This window comes from Podarcis bocagei (assembly GCF_964188305.1).
Source record: "Podarcis bocagei genome assembly, chromosome: Z".
Taxonomy (NCBI): domain Eukaryota; kingdom Metazoa; phylum Chordata; class Lepidosauria; order Squamata; family Lacertidae; genus Podarcis; species Podarcis bocagei.
In genome coordinates this window covers 27,430,485-27,453,511 of record NC_138140.1, presented here as the reverse complement: position 1 = coordinate 27,453,511, position 23,027 = coordinate 27,430,485, and the positions used below count along the sequence as shown (strand labels likewise).

Genomic DNA, 23,027 nt, shown 5'->3' with positions numbered 1-23,027 from the left:
GGCTCCTCGTCCACTCGCCCCGCTCTGCCTCACTCGCTCGCTCTCCACACAGGCAAGCAGCCGCGGCGGCACCACGGCGAAAACATCACGTGACCCCGCCTCCTTCGGGAGGGAGGGAGAGGAGCCGCTTTAAAAAAAAGAAAAGAAAAAGAAGCCAAAAAAAACCCGCTCCAGCGAGAGGCGGTGCTTCGTTCAGCCCGGGGGCGGGGCTGTGTTTGTGCGTGTGTTTGTGTGTGAGTGTGTGTGTGGTGGGCCGGAGAGCAAAGTTCTGAGAATGGAGGAGCCGGCGGGCGAGGAACCAATCGGAGATGAAGTCCGCTTCGCAAGTGGTCCAATCCGCAGTCACTGCCACGCACACCCCACTCCCGGTCGGCGGGTTGTGTGCGTGCGCGTGCCTTTCATAATGATAGGCGGGAGGCGGGACAAATGAGAGGCGAAGGTAATTAATAGCGGGCGGCTGGGCGCGGGATGCAGTGAAGATGTGTTTGTGTGTGAGAAGGTGGGAGGGGGAAAGGGAGAAGGAGGGGGGAGAAGTGGGAGGCGGGCTCTGGGAGTCGGCCAATCACCGCCTCACACACTGAAACATACGCCGGGCGGAGGCGGGGACCCTTCAATGCCTGCGTGTACAGAGGAATGAGTGAAAAACAACACATACACAGAAAAGGCCACAAGGGATGAAAATGAGTAGCACCGTAATCTACCAATCAGTCCTCGATGCTTCCACGAGTTGCCCAATCAGCGTTAAAGAAATGAAGGTTCACTTTCTTATACTGCTGCTATTCTTTCTTTTTTTTAGGCACTCCTGTAATCCCCCTCCTTCCCTACGACCGCACTCCCCGCCCCATACAGGTTTGATGACCTGAGAGGCGTCGTGGTTGGCCAAAGGAAGAGCCAATCGGCGAGCGCGAGAGCCGAGGGGAGGTGGAGGGGTGGAGCCGCTGAGGAAGTAAACAACTCGTCAGCGCGCGGGCGACCGTTGGAGGAGCAGGAGGGATGTGTGCAAAATTAACCGTCCCAGCTGCCGCTGCTGTGGAGGAGCGGGGGGGAGAGGCGCGTCCACGTTGCCTGGAGTGCCGGGGGCTCTCCGAACGCTCCCGCCCGCCACAGCCACGCCCCTCAGGCCGCGGGGGGGGGGGAGGGGGTGCACCCCTGTCCCCGAAATTAGCGGATGTAGTTCAGCACTTGTTTCCGATGGTGTTCCCTCATAAACAGCAAGCGCGCATTTCCTTCGCAGTTGATAGATGGGGAGGGACGATTTACCTCAAGGGGGGGGAGAAGGGAGGGGGATTTCTCTCTTCACACAGCAGGAAATTTACATCAGGTAGGGCAATACTGTACCTTTTTTCACACGGCAAGTAGAGGGGAGTAAATTTTCCTCAAGTGGGGCAATATCTCTTCACGCAATAGGTAGATGGGAAGAAATTTGCTTCAGATGGGGCAATATCTGCCTTCATGCAGCAGGTAGGTGGGAGTAAATTTTTACCTCAGGATGGGGGGTTTTTCAGGATAACAACAAACAAGAAGAGGAGCTTATTAACCTGTGTAACAATATCATAAAAATGGGAAGGAAACAGAAAAGAAACATGATTTCTGAACTTAGCCTTGTGTCCTAACATAGGGCTGTGTCATTTGCCTAGGCTAAAAGCTCATAGCAAAGACATATTTTAATCATTAGGAGCTTTCTTTGTGGATGGTAGTGTTACCAGATATGTTTGCTTTTCAGGTTTTTTAAGTGTTGCTTTTTTAAAAGCTATTCTTGAAAAATAACCTCACAATTTAAATTCAAAATTAATTAAAGCACTCAAAACAATACATCTGAGAAGCTGCAGATTTGTTCAGAGTAGTGAATTATTCTGATCACCCTTCCCAAGCTGATTTTGTATCTGTAGTGTAGAATGTGGGAGGTGATATTAAGGAGTAAAATAAGATCTGAGGTAAAAAGGTTGAACAGAACACGAAGAGGATATCACTTTGTGGAAAGTACTTGGGAAGACATATTTAGGTAGCAATCCTTGATGGAATAAACCCCATTGTAATCAGCAAGACTTCACAATAGAGATGGTTATGATTGCACTGTTCTATATTTTAGGGAACCACTGTATTCTACAAGTTCAAATGCCACCCTCACAGCCATTTTCAATGGGCTCCCCAAAAATGCAATGTAAATGCAAATCTATCAGTCCTGGATATTAAAATGATTACAAATGTAAATGCTCTGCTAGATTTGACTAAATTCCAACCTAGTTCAGCAGCACCACCCCACTACCAAATGCCTCTGGGAAGCCCACAAGCACAGCATAATGGCAGCAACATTCGGCCATTGTTGCTTCCCAGAAACATACCTTATGGCTGCATACAAGCCATACATTTAAAGCACATGATTTCCTCCCAAAGAATCTTGGAAATTGGTTTGTTCAGATTACTGAGAATTGTTGCTCTGTGATGAGTAAACTAAAGTTTCCAGGATTATTTGAGGGAAGTTATGTGCTTTAAATGTATGGCTTGAATGCAGCCCAAGCAATAATGCTCCTGAACATTGAGGTTGCATACAGCCATTATGCTCTGTGCATTTGTCTAAACCCCTTTACAATTCTAGGCATCACCACATCTTATGACAGTGAATTTTACAAATTATATGCTATGCAAGTAGTACTTCCTTTTGTTCATCCTTGATTTGTGGCTAATTTGTTTCATTGGAAGATCTGCAGTTCAAATTATTATTTAAGAGGAAGAAAACTTATTTTCCTCTCCACCCAGATCGAGAGATCACAATGAACATTTGTATGTTCATAATATAACTCATCATTTGCAATTAGAGTGTTTGCTTGATCCTGACAATTTTTTTACAAACTAAGGTACAAAATGCAAAAGCAATGCTTGTGTTATGTGCCTTTGAGATTCAGATAGTTAATGTGCACATTCAGGAATCAATTTTAAATGGCATATTCAGTCCCAAGTTTCTCACACTCAAGTTTCAAGATTTCAGGGGCAAGTAAGGACTTCCAAAAGGATGCTGTACTTTAGAAGTTTTATATTTGTACAGTGTTGAGTTACTGTAGACAGTTTGGAAATAAATTTATTAACAGCTGAAAGCAGGTTCATATATTTATTTTTTGCCTTCCTTTGAGGAACATGATGTTGTTTACAAAGCTTTCCCCTACTCATTTATCCTCACAACACCTTTGTGCAGTAGATTAGGCAGGGAGGTAGTGACTGGTGCAAGGTCATCTAGTAAGCTTCATGGTTGAAGAGAGAATTGAACCTGGATCTCCCTGGTCTTTGCCTGATACTCAAACTAATATGTCACTCTGGCTATCAGATATGAGTACACTATTGTTCTGTTTTATGACTTCCTACAAAAGGAGAAAGATGAAAGTCCTGTTCATGTACCTGCCTACAATGAATAGGTTCAGAGTTGGTTCTCCAGCAAGAATCTGGCTTGCCTTTCAAACTGTACTGTTCCATTTAACACAACCACTACAACTTACCTTTTACTATGAACAGTGAAGGGACAGAAGGCTCTTAAGTTATGCTCTCACACAGCTCTCCATTTGTCTACAGGTGAAGCTGAAGAACCAGGGCTGTATCCATGTGGGAGAGCTGAGGCATCTCTGTAGATGGCAGCAAAATTTTATACCAATTGAACCTAAACAGGTTTTAGAATTGCTCCCTGGGTCTTTTAAGGGAATCATACAATTGTAGAGTTGGAAACGACTTCGTTGGTCATCTATTCCAACCCCCTGCAATGAGTAGATATGCTGCCATCTGTAGCTTTTCTTTTTATTTTGAACTAATGTGATGCTAACATGCTGCCTATGTGCAGTATTACATGTGTTTCTGTGTCACCATTTTGAAATAATATTTTAAAGGTGTAATGGCTTCATTTTGAAAAATGTTGATGTTGTGCATTATACTAGCCATTCTTAGTTGGGAGAAGTAGTTTGCTTCCATCAGCTTGCTAACAGAATGACATTTAAGCGCTTCACAGAAGAAAATGAATGCTACTTCCTACAGTGGATTCTCTAATCAGTCTACTATACTTTATAATAAAGTGATTACAGAACTTTGTATCACTTAAATTCCAGTTGCTGTCTTACTCAGGATTAAGTCCCATTGGATTCAAGGGGAGTTTTAAATGTGTGTAAAAGATTGCAGCCAAAGTTGTTAAAGGTCTAAAAAAATTCCTGATTAATACATAGTCCATAAGAATGTACTGTGGATGAAGCTCTTGGGGAGCTGCTTAGTATTTATGCACTGTGTGAAAATAGTAGAATGTGGTTCTGCTACTAACACACCCCTTTTCTGCTTCCTTTATTCATCCAGTACATACTCAAATATCAAATGCATCCCAGAAAAGGCATCTTGAAAATTTAAAAATTACGAAGGTTTTTTTTATTAGTAAACATAAGCAAGGTATCTTCAGAAAAGACAGTAACACATGAAATTATAAGGATGAGAAATTATATGAACATTTAGAAGAGAATCACTCATTATTGTTACTGATTTGCAGAGCAAATGATACAGTTTTACAAACACTGGGAAAGAAAGAGACTGGTTTTGTGAATAAAATTGATTTTGTTTTGTCTGCTACAAGAACTGAATTTTTGCTGAAGGCAATGTGGAAGAAATTTCCCAGAAAATATTTGTTTACTTGCTCTTTCATCTGAGTCCACTGGTTTGTTTTGACAGTCACTATGACAGACCTGCTTTTACCTATCAGGAAGATAAATGCTTTATTAGCATTTCCTGTTTACAGTCACAAGGATTACACAAATCATATTTTTATCAAGCAAGTCAGTAAACTATATGTAATCTTACATAATTATTTTAGTTTTAAAAATACTGAAAGGGATACAGTTAGAGGGAATGTGTGCATTTTACCCACCTGTTTAAGTGATCAAGGTACTGTAGAAGGTTACTGTTGCTCACTCTTCCAAATGGGATAAAATGGACAGTTCTATGGACACAGGGAAATGTATGGGCTTAGTCCAAATCCTAAACCCCCTTAGGCATCAGCCCATCTTGAAAATATGTGGAGAAAATAAATTTCTCCAAATTTTCAGGAGCAGGTTTCTGGTTACCTTACTTAACCATATGATTTCCCAAAGGATTTTCCATTTTCTTCTTGTTTGTTAACTTAAAAATGACTCATACTGCTCATGACAGTGTAAGGTTCCCTCCCCTGCTGTTTGTCAGCTGCACTTCGTGGAATGCCTTGAGAGTAATGCCATGTTGCACTTCATTATTCCTGAGGCATTCTGGGAAGTGTGGTTGGCAGTAAGCAGTGCAAGGTTCTCTCGACAGTGTCTCACCAACAACACTTTCTGCAAAAACAAGGAAGGTGCATGAATCCTGAAAAGTTTGGATACATTTCTCCCTCACTGCACAAAATAGCACAAAATTGTCCCCTCCCCCATTTTCCAGGAGGGGAATTTGGCCCAGTGTTAGTTTTAACTTGTGTGCAGGGACCTCCAGACTGAAGCCATATTTTGGAGGTTCGTTCTCGTACCAGTGGAATACTGCTGTGGAAAGTAATGTGGGACAATGGTTTTATGGGAGTATTTCCCCCTTGGCGTGCATGGGTTGGTTGCTTTCATGCCTGGGTGTTTTAATGCCTGTAGACATTGTTGACATGCTACTCTCAGGTTGGTGGGAGTCATTGGTGGTGCTATGGTCACTAAGGAAGTGGCCAATGAAGTTGCTATGTTCACTGCTGTTTGTTACATTGTTTTATTTCAACTTTGCTGCTGGGGCTGGGGTCAATAAAGTTTCAACTATGCTACCCTGGCATTGTTACACTGGTGTAAGTTGGCCACCAGTATGGTGTGACCATAGGATTGCCAAGCACCATGTGATTCTTAATACACTAGGCACAGTGCTTCACCTTAATACCAATGGTAGGAAAGCTATAATATTTGCAGGTAAGAAAAAAGAGATTTTGAAAAGGGAGAGAAGGGTCAAAAGTATGGTAGTTTGAGCAGCCAGACTTACCATTTTTTCATTGTTTAAAAGGGCAGGTCCCTCCACATTCAGTTTCTTAAGGCATGCTGCTCTTGCAATATAGGGAGCATTGCTATGCACATGAACCTGAAGCCAGTGTAAGTTCAGCTGGTGTAATGTCATATCAGATCCAAACCCCATCCAGCAGCAAGGCTGCTGCTCTGTTTAACCCTGACAGAGAGAAAACAAGCCTTTAAAATAACATTTTGTGCCAGATTCATAGTCACATGACCAAGCTGAACAAGTTTAGGATCCAGCCTCAGTTCCACCCACCCCCGGTCTCACCTTCCCCCCTTTTGGAGGACTTACACCAGCCTTGGCTTAGCTGGGATGAGCAAACTACTCCAGCATATTTTTGACTAAGCTGGGGTTGAAGACTTAAAACTGACTGAGCTGGAGATTTTAGCATCCTAAGGTGCTCTTGCCTTAAGATTGCCCTCTTATTCTAATAACACTACAATCCCCATCCGACACTTCTTTTCCTGAAGTGATAAGGTGCTACCTATTGTTGTTTAGTCGTGTCCGACTCTTCGTGACTCTATGGACCAGACCACGCCAGGCACTCCTTTCTTCCACTGCCTCCCGCAGTTTCATCAAAAGGTGCTACCTATACATGAGGCAAAAAGAAACAAGGTTTTGAAAAATATTTGACTTTCTAACCTTATGTCTCTTGTATATGCTACCGAGATTTAGCATAATTTACTATAGTGAGCTACTTAATATATAGATGTAGGAAAAACATCAAAGTGATGCACAGCTTGAACTCTTGCTAAAAATGGAAAGCTGCCATTACCCCTGATTCTAATTGCTATATTGTGACATCACTCCAGATCTTATGTTTGTGGTAAAAACCCTACATATAACTGCACGGAGAGTGCAAAACAATTTAATAACAACTGATAAAGTGTGTGGTTCTAGTTTTTCTTTGTCAACCCAAGAAAGGTAACATTAAATTTAAAATAATGAGTTATGCTTTTCAAATTGTGGGGGGAGAGATTTGTCATATAGTGCTTAGTTTATGGTATCACTAATTGTCATTATCATTAAGTTAGAATTATAGTATACATATTATAAAAAGAAAATCATGTTAATGTGAAAACGCTTTGTGAATAAGACCATAAAAGCATATTCTATGACTGCATTCTGCCATATTGTCAATTTTGCAAACCATAAAGCTTTTGAAAATTTGTTATAGATGGTTATGAAACAGCACAACAAGATAGGGGTGTATGCACCCCTTTTCCTAACAATCTAGAGAAACTACTGGAGTGTACGTGGGTTTCTACAAGGCAAGACACAGTGATAACAGCAAGGGACTTTATTGAGCTAACATAACTGAACAACAAAGGCAAAGCAACTGCTTATATTATTATATTATATCATATCATATCTTATATTATATTATATTATATTATATTATATTATATTATATTATATTATAATATTATTGCACTAGCCAAAGGCCATGGCAACGTTCAAAGAAGAAAGAAGAAAAACAAGCAGACAGTAATCTCTACATATGCAGTAAAACCATGATTAAATCTACCAAAATTTCTTATTACACAGAATAAAAAGTAATTCTCAAATAAAATGTGCAGATTAGATCTCAGAGACTCTTTTGCAATTGACCTCTAGCCCATCCAGTTCTTTATTACTAATCTTCCTAGCTGCCTTATAAGGTGGCATAGAGAGCCACCTTAAAAGTCACAAAGCCATCAGTATCACTCAGCAGCCATTTCACCCTCTCCACCCTGGTTAGATTTGTTTTCTTCATGAAAAGCAGTTTTATGAATCAATTTGTATAGTGGACATTGCAGTAAGTAATGGCAAATGTCCTCTACAAATTGTTGCCCACACAGACAGAGTCTCTCTTCAAAAGGTATTCCATTGTATCATCCATCTATGACCGATAAGGGCATGGATTGAAAGCGTTCTGTGAAGGTGACACTTAATGAGGCAGATGGAAGATTTGTCAAATATCTGACTTGAAAGTGCATTGTTTTAATAAGCAGAAACCCCAAATTAACAATCTCAGAAAATTAGAATATTAAATGAAATCAGCAAAACAAGGACTGCAAATAGAGCAATATTGCACCTCTGAGAAGTAGAAGCATGCATATGTACTCAGTACTTGGTTTGGGCCCTGAGATTGTTAATTTGGGGTTTTCATCAGCTATACACCATGATCATTACAATTATAGCAAATAAAGGCTTGACATAAAATGCTTTGCATGTCATGAGTCTATCTCCTATATTAGTTTCATCTTTTAAGTTGAATTACTGAAATAAATGAACAACGTGATTTGCTGTCAAAACCCCCAAGCTGTGAATCGTAACTTGGACCTTAAGAGCCAATGCCAGTAGCCCCAACCCTGATAATGGATATGTACTGAATCAGAAGAGAGGGACTCAGAATCCTTAGTCCAGACTCAAACTCAGGTGGACATAGACCACTGAATACATAACACTCCCTTCCCCTTTGGCACGAACCCTAACCCCCATCAACACACATAGTCCTCAAGATTATGAGAGCGGCAGAGCTCGCTCCCTTGGGTCATTTAGAGATTGTGTTGGAGCTGGTGTCATGGGTGTCACCAGTGTTGTTGCCTTGGCGCTGTCTGGCGGTGCAGTGCCAGGGCCCCATTCCTCTGTACTTCCTGGGAACACAGGGTCCTCCTTGGGTGCATCAGCCTGTGAGCCGAGCTGATCATTCACTTCATCCCTGTGCTTTGGTGTGGTGGTGGCAGCTGGAGCTGGGGCATCAGTTAGGTGGTGCCACACTTGGTCCACATGCTGGCGGTGGACCCGACTGTCTTGCATGGCAACCTTGTAAGAGACTGGCCAAGTTGCCCTGGTAGCAGCAGGGATCCAGGCAAGGCCATCTCCATAGTTCTGGGTGTAGACAGGGTCATCTGGGGTGAAGCACATGGGGGCCGCTGGAGGCTCCTGGCCTGGAGGCCAATCAGATGCAAGCTTGGGGTGCAGCCGATCCAGGAGCGATGCCAGCTTCCGGTTCATGAGGAGCTCTGCTGGGCTTCGGTCTGTGGCGGTGCAGGGCGTGATGTGCTGCTGCAGCAGGAAATCTGCTAAGCGCTGGTTCCAGTCCCCCTGGACAATCCGGGTGAGGGATTCCTTGGTGGTCGTCACCATTCTCTCGGCCTGTCCGTTTGTTGATGGGTGAAATGGTGATGATGTGTCATGCTGGATTAGGTTGTCAGCCATGAACTTCTGGAACTCAGCCGATGTGAACTGTGCTCCATTATCGGACACAATGATGTCTGGCAGGCCATGTGTGGTGAAGACCCACTTCAGGGCCCAGATGGCGACCTTGGAGTTCATTGCTGAGACTGGCACCACCTCAAGCCACTTTGAGAAGTCGTCCACAATGATCAAGAATGTCTGACCTTGGAGCGGGCCAGCAAAATCAATGTGGAGTCTTGACCATGGTTTTCGCGTCATCTCCCACGGCTGGATCAGGGACTGGGGCATGGCCGGTCGGAACTCTTGGCAGGTCTGGCAGCACCGGATCCATTCTTCTAATTCCGCATCAATGCCTGGCCACCAGACATAGCTCCTGGCCAGAGCTTTCATGCGGACGATACCTGGGTGACTCACATGCAGAGCCTCCAGCACTCTGGTCTGCAGCTTAGCAGGAATCACAACCCGGTTCCCCCACAACAGGCATCCCTTGTGAACTGACAGTTCATGTTGCCGGGAGATGAATGGGGAGAACTTGGCATCAAGGTGACCCACTGGCCACCCTCTCCACACCCAGTTGAGGACACGGGAGAGGGTGCGATCTTTTGCTGAGTGCATGGCAACATCTGTGGTGTGAAGTGGTGGCTGGGGCAGAGTCTCCAGCAGCATCACGCTGTGGGCTGGGGACGGATCAGCGTCTATGTCTGGCAATGGCAGGTGGCTTAGGGCAGCTGTGTGGCTCAAGCTCTTGCTAGGACGGTGTTGAAGTGCGTAGTCATATGCATTGAGAAAGATGGACCACCTTAGCATCCTTGGGGACAGGATCTGAGGAGTCTGCCGATCAGGAGCAAAAAGGCCCAGCAGAGGCTTGTGGTCAGTCACAATTGTGAAGTGGTGGCCATAGATGTAGTTGTGAAACTTATTCACCCCTGCCACGACAGCCAGGGCCTCCTTGTCGATCTGGGCATAATTGCATTCCATTGATGACAAGGTCCTGGAGTAGAATTCAATAGGGGCCTCCCGTCCATCCGGCAACTGGTGGCTGAGGACTGCACCGATTCCATATGGGGAGACATCACAGGCAAGCACAACAGGCTTGGTCTCATTGAAATGGGTTATGACACTGTCAGAGGAGAGCAGGTGTTTGACAGCATTGAAAGCAGTGTCCTGAGCACAGCCCCAGATCCAAGGAGCTTTCTTGTTCAATAGCTGGTGCAGGGGCTCCGCAGTGGCCGCCTTATGTGGAATAAAAGAGTGGTAGAAGTTCAACAGGCCCAGGAAGGACTGCAACTCCTGCTTACAGCGTGGTGGTGGAGCACTATGGATGGCCTTTACCTTTGCTGGTGTGGGGTGGATGCCATCAGCGTTGATCAGGAACCCGAGGAACTCAACCTCGGGCACCCCCAGCTGGCATTTTTCTTTCTTCACCTTTAGGCCGGCATCTTGAAAACGGCACAGGACCTCTCGAAGACGGCATGCAAGCTCTGCCTCGGACTCCCCCGCAATGAGGACATCACCAAAATATGGAATTACTCCAGGGAGACCCTTCAGGACATCTTCCATGAGGTTTTGGAAGAGGCCTGGGGCCACGCTGACACCAAACTGTAGCCTCTTGACACGGAAAGCCCCGTGGTGGGTCACGATAGTCTGTGCCTCAGAGGTGGCCTCGTCAACTGGGAGTTGTTGATATGCCTGGGTCAAGTCAAGCTTTGCGAAGACTTTCCCACTGGCCAGCGATGCAAGAAGGTGACTCACGACTGGAACAGGATACGCATGCTGCTGCAAGGCTTTGTTGAGGGTGCACTTGTAGTCAGCACAGATCCTCACATTCCCATTTGCCTTGAGGCAAGTGACAATTGGGGTTTCCCACTGAGCATGCAGGACTGGCTCAATGACGCCTTGTTTGATGAGGTGATCCAACTCTGCATCAATCTTGGGCTTCAGGGCAAATGGCACCTGCCGAGCCTTCTTGCGGATCGGTACTACAGCCGGGTTGAGGCTCAGTGCGACCGGTGGGCCCTTGTAGCACTCCAGTGACACATCAAACACGGCTGCAAACTCATCACAGATGGCCTCATAGCTGGACTGGCCTATGTGCTGGACCCCGGTGATATGGATGCCCAGTGCGTCGAACCAGTTGAGGCCAAGTAGGCTGGTGTGGTGGCCTTTGACAACTACCAGCTGCAGCGGTCCGCTAAAATGCTTAAATTGGACAGTGAACATGCCAATGCCCTGAATGGGCACTTGCTTCCCTTGGAAGTCTGTCAGGATCACCTCAAAGGGCTGCAAACAGGGGGCTCCTCCCTTCTGGCAGATGTGATGGTATGTCTCAGCAGAAATAACAGAGAGCGCTGACCCGGAGTCAACCTCCATTTCGCATGGGGTTCCCTGGATGATCACGGCTACTCGAATCTTCTCGCAGATTGGCTGTGCATTCTGGATAGATGTGGCAGCTGGCTCCTGTGTGCAGGTACACTCCGATATGGCATGGCATTCTATTGCACCTGGAGTCCCGCAGTGACCATCCCCAGTCCCCAAAGTTGGATGCCAGGGAGCGCCCCACTGCTCCTTCATTTGGCAGGTGCATTCAATATGGCCAGTTTTCCCACATTCCCAACACTGGACATCACAGAAACGGCATGACTGGCATTCATGCTGGCCCCCGCAACTGGTGCAATTCACCTCTGCACCTCTCTGTTGGCCAAAACACTTGGACAAGCCAAGGCACAGTCTCAGGACCTCCTCACCTTCCTCACTGTCTACAATCTTCTCTGAGTGCACTGCTTCGGCCTTCCATGCCATGGTTGGGCTTTGCACTTGGCGAATCTCTCTCATCATCTTGTTGACTGTCTCTGCCATGAGGGCCTCGTCTAAGGCAACCTGGAAGGCTAGATCCTTCTTTGCAAAAAGGCGCTGTTGTAGCTTCTCATCCCTTAGGTTGCACACAAGACGGTTGTGGAGCATTATCTCCAGATCACTGAAGTTGCAGTGGTGGGTGTCCTGCCGCAAGGTTGTGATGAAGGCCTCTATGGATTTGCCTGAGGCCTGGTTTCGTTTGTAGAACTCGTGCTGGCAAGCAATCTCCAATGGCTGGGAAGCGAAGTGTGTCCTCAACTTCAGCATTATTGTGTTGAATGTCATCTCACTTAGCTTGGTTGGGGCCTCGAGGGCCTGGGGAATCTTGAACGTGGCAGGCCCACACACACTGAACAGCATGGCTCGCTTCAGTACAGGGTCGGTCACGTTATTGGCCACACGGAAAAACTCAAGCTTGGTGGCATAGGAGTTCCATTTCCCTGGGACTGTGGGGTCAAATTGCTTGATGTGGTCCTGGGTGGCCATGAGGTCTGCTCTGTGTGACCTGCCTTGTGGCTGCAGTCAGTGATTCCAGCCAGCTCAGGTGGCAAGTCCCCAGTTGTGCTTCAGCTCAGTTGAGGTGACAGTTCCCCAGCAGTGATTTCAGCTTGTGGAAGCCAGCCAGGGCTGCATAACTAGCCTAGCATCCCATGCTTGTAGCCAGTGAAGTGTACATGGGTTTCTATGAGGCCAGACACAATGATAATAGCAAGAGACTTGAGGTAACATAACTGAACAACTGGGGAAAGCAACTGCTTAAATGTATTTCTGAAAGCCTGGGCCACTCCCACTCTCAATGTGACTGGCTGTCAAAAATTCCAAGCTGTGAATTGTAACTCAGAACTTAAGAGCCAATGCCAATAGCCAAAACCTTGATAATGCTATGTGATTGGATATCATGTGTCTACTTAGAACACAGGGGCTCCAGACTCAAGCTCAGGTGAACATAGACCACTGAATACATAACAGCTACAAAAGACAAATAATATTTTAGATAATATAGATCTTCGTGAGGGAAATCTTTGAATCTATCAGATGAAAAAGGAAGGAAGGGAGGATTGAAGACATATAGAGTAAAAATACTCATAAATAAACATACGAAACAATAATAAATCACACAGACACATACAAAGATAAGAAAAGCAGCATTCTGTTTTTAAACTAGACAAACAGATAATCATCCCCATTCCAGAAATAAGAATGCCAAAGGAAAAAAAAATCCAGTTATATACCATGTAGGTGATAAACTGAACTCTTTTGGAAAGGAATTCAGATGGAACCCCTTATAGACTTTTCGTGCAAAAAAGAAAATGAACTTATGATATCTGGGTTTGAGGATTGAAGAAAATACTGGTTAATGCAAAGTGGAATTGTTGAGTGTTATCTTGGAGTGGATGTTTTGAATAATTTTGCTATATATAGCTGACAAAGAATCAGAAGTTGTCTTCTCCCACTTTCCTTCCTTCCTTCCTTCCTTCCTTCCTTCCTTCCTTCCTTCCTTCCTTCCTTCCTCTCTCCCTTCCTCTCTCTCTCTCTCTCTCCCCCCTCCCTTTGGGTTTGGGTTTTCATTCAGATTAGTTTCATTTATCTTTGATAAAAATATATTGGATAGTTAATATTAACTGTTGTATATTTTCCTTCAAACTTTAATAAAGTCAGGGTGTGTGTGAAAGGAATCCTAGATGGTGGACAGTGCACTGAAAATTTATTGATCCACCCTGTAACAGGTCTCAGCTATAGAAGATAAATGCTGTACCATTTCAGACTACAAGTGGGCACTTACATGGTGAAGTACTCCTATCAGGAAGAGCAAAATTCATGCACATGGAAGATGGCTCTGAGGGGAGAAAGTTTCTAGCTTAGTTTTCTACGTGCAGGGAGTTTGTGAATGTGAAGACACATTGAAATCATGTGAATCCCATGGAAGTTGGCAACTTCTATGAGACCAACACCTGAGAGTTTTTGATGACTCAGAAGCATATGATTTTAGAGAAGGATCTTTAAATAGTGATGTGTCAGGTTCCCCCCCCTTAAACTGAATTTAGTGTATTGACAGCTTTATTGTACATATACACTTGAGAAAATGATGCTGCCTTATCACTAAATTAAATTATTATTTTTTAATGATATTTATTACTTTTTCAACATTTTCAACACAACACTACAAACAAAAAAGAAAAGAGAAAAAACAATACAAATACAATACAAAAACGCTATATGGACTAACAAAACAAAGCAAAAGCCAACAAAAAAAATTAAAACAACCCCCCCTCACTAAATTAAATTATTTGTCTGAACAATACAATATATTTATTTACCAATCTTCATTACAAAGGCAGTTATTTGTTAGTAGCAGAATGCCCATTGTCATTACAAGAAGTATGTGTGTGGAGGGATAGAGGAGTGGGGATTAACAGGTGCAGGGACCATAGGGTCACAGTACACCTCATGCCCAATCCCTATCAGTGAGAACTAGGTCACCCACTGTAAGGGTTGGAGGGCACATAGTTATTTCAACAGTGTCCTCATATGAGTAAATAACAGCTGTTCATTTGCATGGAGGAAAGTAAAGGAAAGTAAAGGAAAGTAAAGGAAACCCACTTCTGGCTGAAACCATCCTTCATCTACCTACTCCAATCTTACATTTTGTTTCTTGGTTATATCAGATATGATAAAATGTTGGGAATGTAAGATGAAGTGTTGAAAATAGACTTTTGTAAAGGTAGATGGTTTAAATTATTGATAAAGCTCAGGCTACAACTCCATGCATACCATTATTTGGAAAATGCCTTACTTAATGCAATGGGATGCACTTCTGCATTAATAATATGCATTGGATTGTGCTGTTATTACTGTTTCCATTGTGCTTAGGACTTGTGTTATATGTTTCCGGCAACCACTCCCCACCACCAGTCTAGCCGCTGCATTCTGGATTACGGGTAGTTGTAGCTTCAAGTCACCTTCAAAGGTAGCCCCACACAGAGCGCATTACAGTAGTCTAAGTGGGAGATAACCAGAGCATGCACCACTCTGGTGAAACAGTGCACAGGCAGGTAGGATCTCAGCCAGTGTACCAGATGTAGCTGATAGAGATGTCCTGGGTGAAGAATTAACCCATGCCTCCATGGATAGCTATGAGGTCCAGCTCCAAGGGTCTTCTGGCGAATCCCTCACTGCAAGAAATGAAGTTACAGGGAACCAGGCAGAGGGTCTTCTTGGTAGTGGTTTCATCCCATCAGATGTCAAGCAGATAAACAACTAGATGGCTTTTAGAGGACATCGAAAGACAGCCCAGTACGGGGAAGTTTTTAATGTTTGATGTTTTACTCTGTTTTTATAATTTGTTGGAACAACCCAGGCAGATGGATGGGGTACAAATATACTGCTGCTACTACTAGTACTAATGAGGAGGAGGAGGAGGAAGAACATGTTACACTGGAAGCAAAACCCATTGTGGTAGTGGTGCTAATAGGAAGATGTTTTCAACCCCTTTCACTTATACACAAAATGTGTTTGCAAATACATTTTTGAAAGAGTTATGAATTTCTAATCATTTGAGAGATACTTAATAACTCCAAACTCTGAAGATTTACTAACATGCTTTGTGAAATTAGCCCCTCCCATTTAATATCTTTTGAGATATTCTATGCTATATATAAAGATTTAGGATGAGGCTCAGTGACACTGCATTGCATAATATCATGACTTGCAGAGTTGTTTTGGTGTGTGACTTTGGATGTTATACAGGTTGTCTCAGCAACCTGGATCAGGTCAGCATTGCTAAACCAACACCATCAGATGTAACATAGTAGCATTGAGTAAAGATATTGTGTCAGGGAGAGGTTATTAAAACATGTGGGTCTGAAACAAATCCACACAGCATTGTAACAACTTCTTGGATTCTACGGAACCATATACAGTATAAGTTCCTCTTTCTTGTATCCAAAGGGAAACCCTTTATAAGGAGATGGTGATATGCAACATAAATAAAGCACTGGAGATTCTGAAGCACCTCCACACCTTAAAAGTGAACCAAGATAGTGGGCTCAATAGTGTTTCCTTCCTAGATAAAACTCAAAGCAAAGTTGCTAATTCAGGGCAAATAACAATTAATTAGTTTAACTAGATCACAACCCTAGAGTCTCTGTATACCCCTGTAAATAAATAATAAGTGTTACTTATTGTTTTCCAGTGTATAAAGAACACAGAATGATTGTGTACTCAAAGTTTTGCATGTGCCAAATTGTCAGAAAGGTACACCACCAGATGTTTTGAAGTAGTTTATGCATTCCAGGCTCTTATGACTACACTGGGATAGTCCTTGTAGACCTGAGTGCTGGGCAGAGTGTACCTACATATGGTAACCTCGGGAGCAGCTCAGATAAACAGTTGTTACTTAAAGGCTCTCTGAGTCATCATTCCTTATTCTGCATTGCATAAATGAACATGCTATGTTGGAACACAGCCATGAGTAGCGTATTTGCTCCCTTGTGGCTGGCAGGAAGCTTGTTTTCATCAGCTAGTATATAGGGGAATGGGGCTACTGCTCGAACTGACTTGCTAATAGGATAAACAGCCCTGTGGAGCCTCTCTTTATGCTCATACATAGATGTTTGTGACATTTGTATTAGTACAGAATGCACTGTGAAATGGGAGCAGGTGAAAGCTTCCGGCAACTACCTCAGAGTAAAGGCATAGGCTGCTGCATGTGAACCTGTTTATAACACAAAAATGTAGTTTTTTCAATCCAGAATCATTCATGCTTGTCCTCAACATGCTGATTTCAATCTAGAGTTGTTCTAGAGCCTGCTGTCCACAAGGGCAGGTATGGTTACTTGCTGCACATTTGAAAACCCTGCAATAATCTACTTTCTGACTGAAACCAGTCTCTCCAGAACCTAATCGAAGGGAGGATTTTCAAATGCCTATCAAGCCTTTGGCTGAGTTGGTGCAATGTCGTAGAATGATCATGAGCATTCCACCTGCTAAGAGAAATTGACTGCAACAGAGTCTTCAGGCATGGTGGGGGCGGGGAAATCTCACACAGGTTCACACAGGTAATTGCTGTATTCCTTCCATGTAAACATGATTGCTTTACAGGATACTAAGCATTTTCTCTTTCCCCCTTTCTTCAGTTTAAATATCCAACTTTTGACACCTACATAGTACATTCTAGTGTACTATAAGTGAGAAGGAATTGTCTGATAGGACCCACCCCTCCAAGAGTTTACAGTAGGCATTGGTGGCCCTTTCAAGGTCCTAGTTACTCTGTTGGATATGGATACAGAGAGGACTCAAGACAGTTTTCATTGGGATGGGAAACCTTTATAGCCTAGCAGACCATACTGTTATCACTACCCCTTGAGGGCCAATTTTGATGACTGGGCAGAGCTGCCCTGATAGTTTCCCAAAGAGCATATGAAAAAAATCCCAGGATTTCAGGTGGGCATAGACAATGGCATAGTCTCTCCTTGAAATGTTGGATCCTGGAGATACTTGAAGGAAATGTGCTTTTCACATACAAATTACGTGTGGGCTCCTAAAAGCATGCTTACTTGAATGTTAGCTTCATCAAAATCAATAGGCCTTCAGAGAAAACAGGTTAAGAATGAGAGTGTTAATATGAAATTTGTTATTTTTTTCAGAAATCTCATTTGAATAAAGCTCCCCCCCCCAGTCTTTGTCACCCCCTTCCAAATATAGAGGTACCTCAGGTTACAAACTTAATTTGTTCCAGAGGTCTGTTCTTAACCAGAAACCGTTCTTAACCTGAGGTGCACTTTCGCTAATGGGGCCACCCGCTGCTGCCATGCTGCTGGCACGCGATTTCCATTCTCATCCTAGGGCAAAGTTCTTAACCCGAGGTACTATTTCCAGGTTAGCGGAGTTTGTAACCTGAAGTGTTTGTAACCCAAAGCGTTTGTAACCTGAGGTATCACTGTATTTTTTCCCCTTGTGCTGCAACTGTGACTAATAGGTTTTTGTACTGTCACTGAAATGTGTAGAAGAATTTCATTTATATCCTATCATTCAACCCTAATAGGCTCTTGGGGTGGTATATTCCATCAATGTGAGAAATTTGAGCAAAGCTCTCTCAGATTTTTAGTGTGAAAAAGGGGGGGGCTGGCATCTTGCCTTAGCAGCCACTGTTCTCAAAAATATATCCACAGATCTACACAATATTTTCACGGGGAGCGTGCGGGTGGTGGGGAGCAAACTGTTACGGCAGTAACATGATACCAAGTGCAGGGAAAAAAATATTTTGCAGTGGGTTGAAAGAACAGGGAAACTATGCACCATTCAATATTTACAGTAACTGTAGCTTGTGATTCTGTTGTCAGGGACAACATTTGTTTACTCTTGTTAATCATTTATTCTCCTCAAGATTCACTTTTCTCCAGCATCTAGAAAAAAATGAATACTAGATTATATAATAATGAGTTGTAGCTCTAATTACCAAAGTAATCAAATGCATTTTTAACAAGATCTGTTATGGTGGAAAAACATGTTCTGTTATCTAATGATTGTAGCATTGTACCATAGGGCACAAACACATCTAGGCCACAGAGGGAGACATGACAGACAATTCTAATGCATGTGTACTTTTGAGGTAGACCTCAGCCCTGAGCTACTGTCCTTAGCTGAATTGCCCAAACATAAAGTCCCCGTTATAACAATGTGATGTATATGAGCAAATGGTGTTGCAGTTTTGGGTTCATTGCCCTCTCTCTAGTATTGTAAATACAGTGGTACCTCACAAGACGAATGCCTCGCAAGACAAAAAACGCGCAAGACAAAAGAGTTTTCCGTTTTTTGAGTCATTCCGCAAGACGAATTTCCCTATGGGCTTGCTTCGCAAGACGAAACGTCTTGCAAGTTCTTGAGAGTTTGTTTCCTTTTTCTTAAAGCCGCTAAGCCACTAAGCCGTTAATAGCCGCTAAGCCGCTAATAGCCGTGCTTCGGAAGACGAAAAAACCGCAAGACAAAGAGACTCGCAGAACGGATTAATTTTGTCTTGCAAGGCACCACTGTAGTGTGTAATAATATTTTCTGTGTTAACCAAATCCTGTACTGGTTCCAGGCTATTTTGCTCAATAGGCAAAATTATCTACTTGAACGCCTCCACCCCCCAAGAAATTGCTAACTTCAATTTTCAAAAATGGGTGTCTTGTACAAAAAAATGAAAAGCACGGAACTTCAAACTGCTATTTTTTTTATTTTTTAAAATGCAGTAATAAGTAATCTGTTTAAAACTGTGCTCCTCAACAGGCCAGTACTGTGCCCCACTAAGGTCTGTACCCTAGACGGCTGCCTAATTGGCCTAATGATACCACTGGCCCTGACAAAATCAGCTGTAGGGTGCAACCATATATACACAGTATTCTAATATAGTGTTTGGAGTAGAATGAACTCACTTGACAATTCCCTTTGCTCAGCAAGACTGTGGGGTGTGTATGGTGTGGGTAGGGATTGATATTGCCATGTTATCAGTTTTAAGATGGATAAGCCTGGGTAAGTGCCAGGACCCCTGAAATCTCGCACTGCTGTAGAAATGGGTGGGTGGGTGTGTAACACAGGCACTTACTCAGGGTTCGCGTTTCCTTTTGGAAAGGAGGCACGGCAGAGATTGCAGTGTCTTTATGAAATGCAGTCATACTGTTAACATGCCATCTAGTTTGGCCCTAAGCTGCTGTTGTTTGAAAAAGTCGGTATGAATACAGGCAGACAGCCATCCTGGTCACCTCACAGTATACCTTTTAATTTTGATGGGAGCCACTCCCTTGGGAAATATAGACTAAAGTTAGCAAAACTTCTGGAGGACATACTCAGCTATTCTGTGCTTGATTACTTGAAACTGAGTCAGAGTAGCTCTTGCAGAAAAAAGAAAGCAATCTCACCTTACTACAAGAGCTTTTCAAGTTCATTCTGAGTCATCATGACAAGAGTTTGAGCAGCAGGCTAGACTGCATGCAGAGTGTGTGTGTGTGTGTGTGTGTGTGTGTGTGTGTCTGTGCGTACTTGTGCTTTGAAAGAGTAAACAGCTTTGATACAAGGTATACCCTTGAAGTTATGTCAAAATGACCTTGGTAGCACTATGTCACATCAAACTGATGCTGATTAAATGCAAACATTTGCATGGTGATTATGTGGCACCAAAAAGGAGGAACAAATAGAAGAACTTTCCCCCAAAAAATATTAGTACACCTGTCCTAATCCAGCTGAAGTTACTTGTGCTAGCTAAGTTCTATCAAACAAGTTAATTTGTCCCGTTGCCTCAGTGGGATCCATGGGGCAGTCATGTACATGCATCATCAAAGGTATCATTGTTTTCTTATGAGCTTACTCCCTAATTAGTGTGCTGAAATCAGAACCAACTAACTCTAGTTTTGTCTACGTCCTCCCCCTCACTACAGAGTTCTACAAGGAGGAGGAGGAAACTGGCAGACCAAGCCACCTGCAAAACTGTAATTAAGGAAGCAGACAGTGGGGAGTTAACTGAGGGTGGACTGGTGTGGGTCAGTTCCAAATGCCTCTTCATCACCTTGATGAAGGTGATGAAGGCTGCAGCTCCCCACCCCACTGACTGCCCACCATGCTCTAGAATTCAGTGGCATGCTAACTCTGACCATGGGCATTCTGTTTGACTAATAAGACTAATAGCCATTCATCTCTCTCTCTCCCTCCTCCATTAAATGGACTAATTCCTATTTAAAGCCTAGCTAGTAACCATCACCACATCTTCTGACAGAATATGCCCACACAAATGATGGATATGCTCTCTGTCTGGCTCCTTGTATATGCTCTCTGTCTGGCTCCAGGTTTCTTTGGGCCTTTGAGCAACCAAATATCACTGGGGCACCTTTATCACCACCTCTTCTATTTAAGAAAAAAACCCACTGTGATTTTGCTCTCTCCTTCCCCTGCCCCGGCTTGGGTTTTTGTTTGTTTGTTTGTTTGTTTTGTTCTGTGGGGTCCTAACGGAGACAGATTTAAGGCAGTATGACCAGTTTCCCCGCACAGGTTGCCAAGCTGAGGGGATGCCTTCTTGCCTCCTTCACAGCCCAAACCATTAGTGGGCAAGAGATGTTGGAAGTACAACAACTGAGATCATTCAGTTTGTAACTTAAGGGTTGGTTCTGTTAGTGTTAAAGTCAATTAGCCTAGAAGGAGACAGGTGGATGTGTTGCTTAGCAACCAAGCAGAGTGGGATGATCCTCACTGAGGTAGCACATGCTCTTATTAGCTGTATAGTTCTGATGGAGATTTCATGTCTTCCTGCTTTGTACAAGGCCTGAATTAAGAAAGACAAAATCTCTGTGTTTATTTCCCCTCAAATTATACACTGCTTTGTTCAGTTTACTCAGTACTATCAGGTGCTATCAAGCCTTTTCTCCCCAGACTCCATTTATTTCTGTGGCTTTGCTAACAAGAAGTGTCCTGCTGGCCAAACACTCTGTTCTCACAGTAGCCAAGCAGATGCCCATGGAAAGCCTACAAGCAGAGCATGAGTGCAAGAACACTTTCCGCACAGTGGAAGTGGAGCCAACAATTGTGGGTGGTAGCCACTGATAGGCTTGTCCTCCATTCATATCTGTCAATGGTCAGATCATGGAACAACTTTCCTTTAAATCCAAACACCAAGCTTCTAATGTCATTCTGCATCCAGCACAAAATAGCATTGTTTTTGTATTGTCTCACAATTTAGATCATAAGCTCATTGTGCAAGGGACTTTAAAGAAAAGAAAAGAAATGAAAAGAAAGAAGATTTTGCCTATATTGCCCTGTGAAGCATACATTGATGGCTCCTATATAAATAAAATAAACAATAGTGATTGTTGTTAAAGCTCTGGAAGTCCTCCATAACTTATCTGATGCAAAAGACCTACCAAAGAGTTATAACATGAGTTTGGGAGAAAATGAGGTTAATTCTCATATATTCCTTTTAAAGACAAAATAAAAATTGATCTCCCATGCCTTGTAAAACAGTATCTAAGATATCTTACCATATAAAGGATTTCACATTAGAAAAGACATCACTGAGAAGAAACAACAAATGGGTTTTATGGCACCTTAAAGACTTACAACTTTAATAGATTAAACAATGATTAAGAATACTCAACAGCTTATGCAATTAGTTAAATTGAAAGTAACTAGTCCCTTACATTTTAAAAAATTGGTTCCTTTGATACTTGCAGAAGAATTGTTCATTGTCATTTATCAGAGGATGTTTGTTCAAGCATGTCATATAATCCCGTCAAACAAAACTAACAAACTTTGTTTCTTTTCTTACAGCCAGTTCATACGTTATTTGGAGCCAGCTGATGCATGGAAAAAGACTTCTCACACAAGTGGTGTCTTACGCAAGTTGTGTGTAATGTCAGAGCAGGTACTCACAGAAGATCGCAATGGCTACTTGAGCAATAACAACACAGGGCTTATTTCCAAGGCCCTCATTGGCATTGCTAAGTAACTAGAACAAGATGAGAAAAGTAAAACTTTAGTCAGATTTTTTTTTAAAAAAAAAGTGACTTGAAGAATATTAATCTATTGGCACTGGAAACATTTGGAGGGTCTCTACAGAAGCATAGTTATAAAATGTTATGGTTTCTGGTGGCCTCAAATATATTGACCACTAAAATGTCACTATCTAGGGGAGGATTAAAGATAATTTTCATACCATTTAGTTTTACTTTATTGAGTGTATAGCAAAACTGGAAGATGCCTATAGAACACCAGCACTGTATGCACTTAAAGGAAACCCATAAGTCAGCCCACTTCTCTTCCAAGTCTGGATAGACTTGGTAGACACAGAGGGCAATCTTGTGGGAAGATCCAAAGGGATGAACAGTTTAGGATGTAGCTGATCTCTGGCTCAGCTGACTGATTCCTGGCTCAGATGGGCTCATCCTATAAAATAGTGGTTTAGGGCTTAGGCCTAGTTGCCAAGTCATCTGACTAGGCTGAATAGGCTT

The 23,027-nt window shown here is 43.2% G+C and overlaps 1 long non-coding RNA gene across 3 annotated transcripts; it reads left to right on the top strand.

Moving 5' to 3' along the window:
* Positions 1 to 213: 213 nt before the first annotated feature.
* On the top strand, positions 214 to 22,563 carry LOC308578813. Of its 3 annotated transcripts, none has more exons than XR_014004131.1 (2): positions 214 to 755; positions 22,348 to 22,563. It is a non-coding gene; the product is annotated as an uncharacterized lncRNA (long non-coding RNA). The 3 variants fall into 3 exon arrangements; XR_014004132.1 differs by lacking the exon at positions 214 to 755 and adding an exon at positions 875 to 1,461; XR_014004133.1 differs by lacking the exon at positions 214 to 755 and adding an exon at positions 19,092 to 20,606.
* Positions 22,564 to 23,027: the final 464 nt, after the last annotated feature.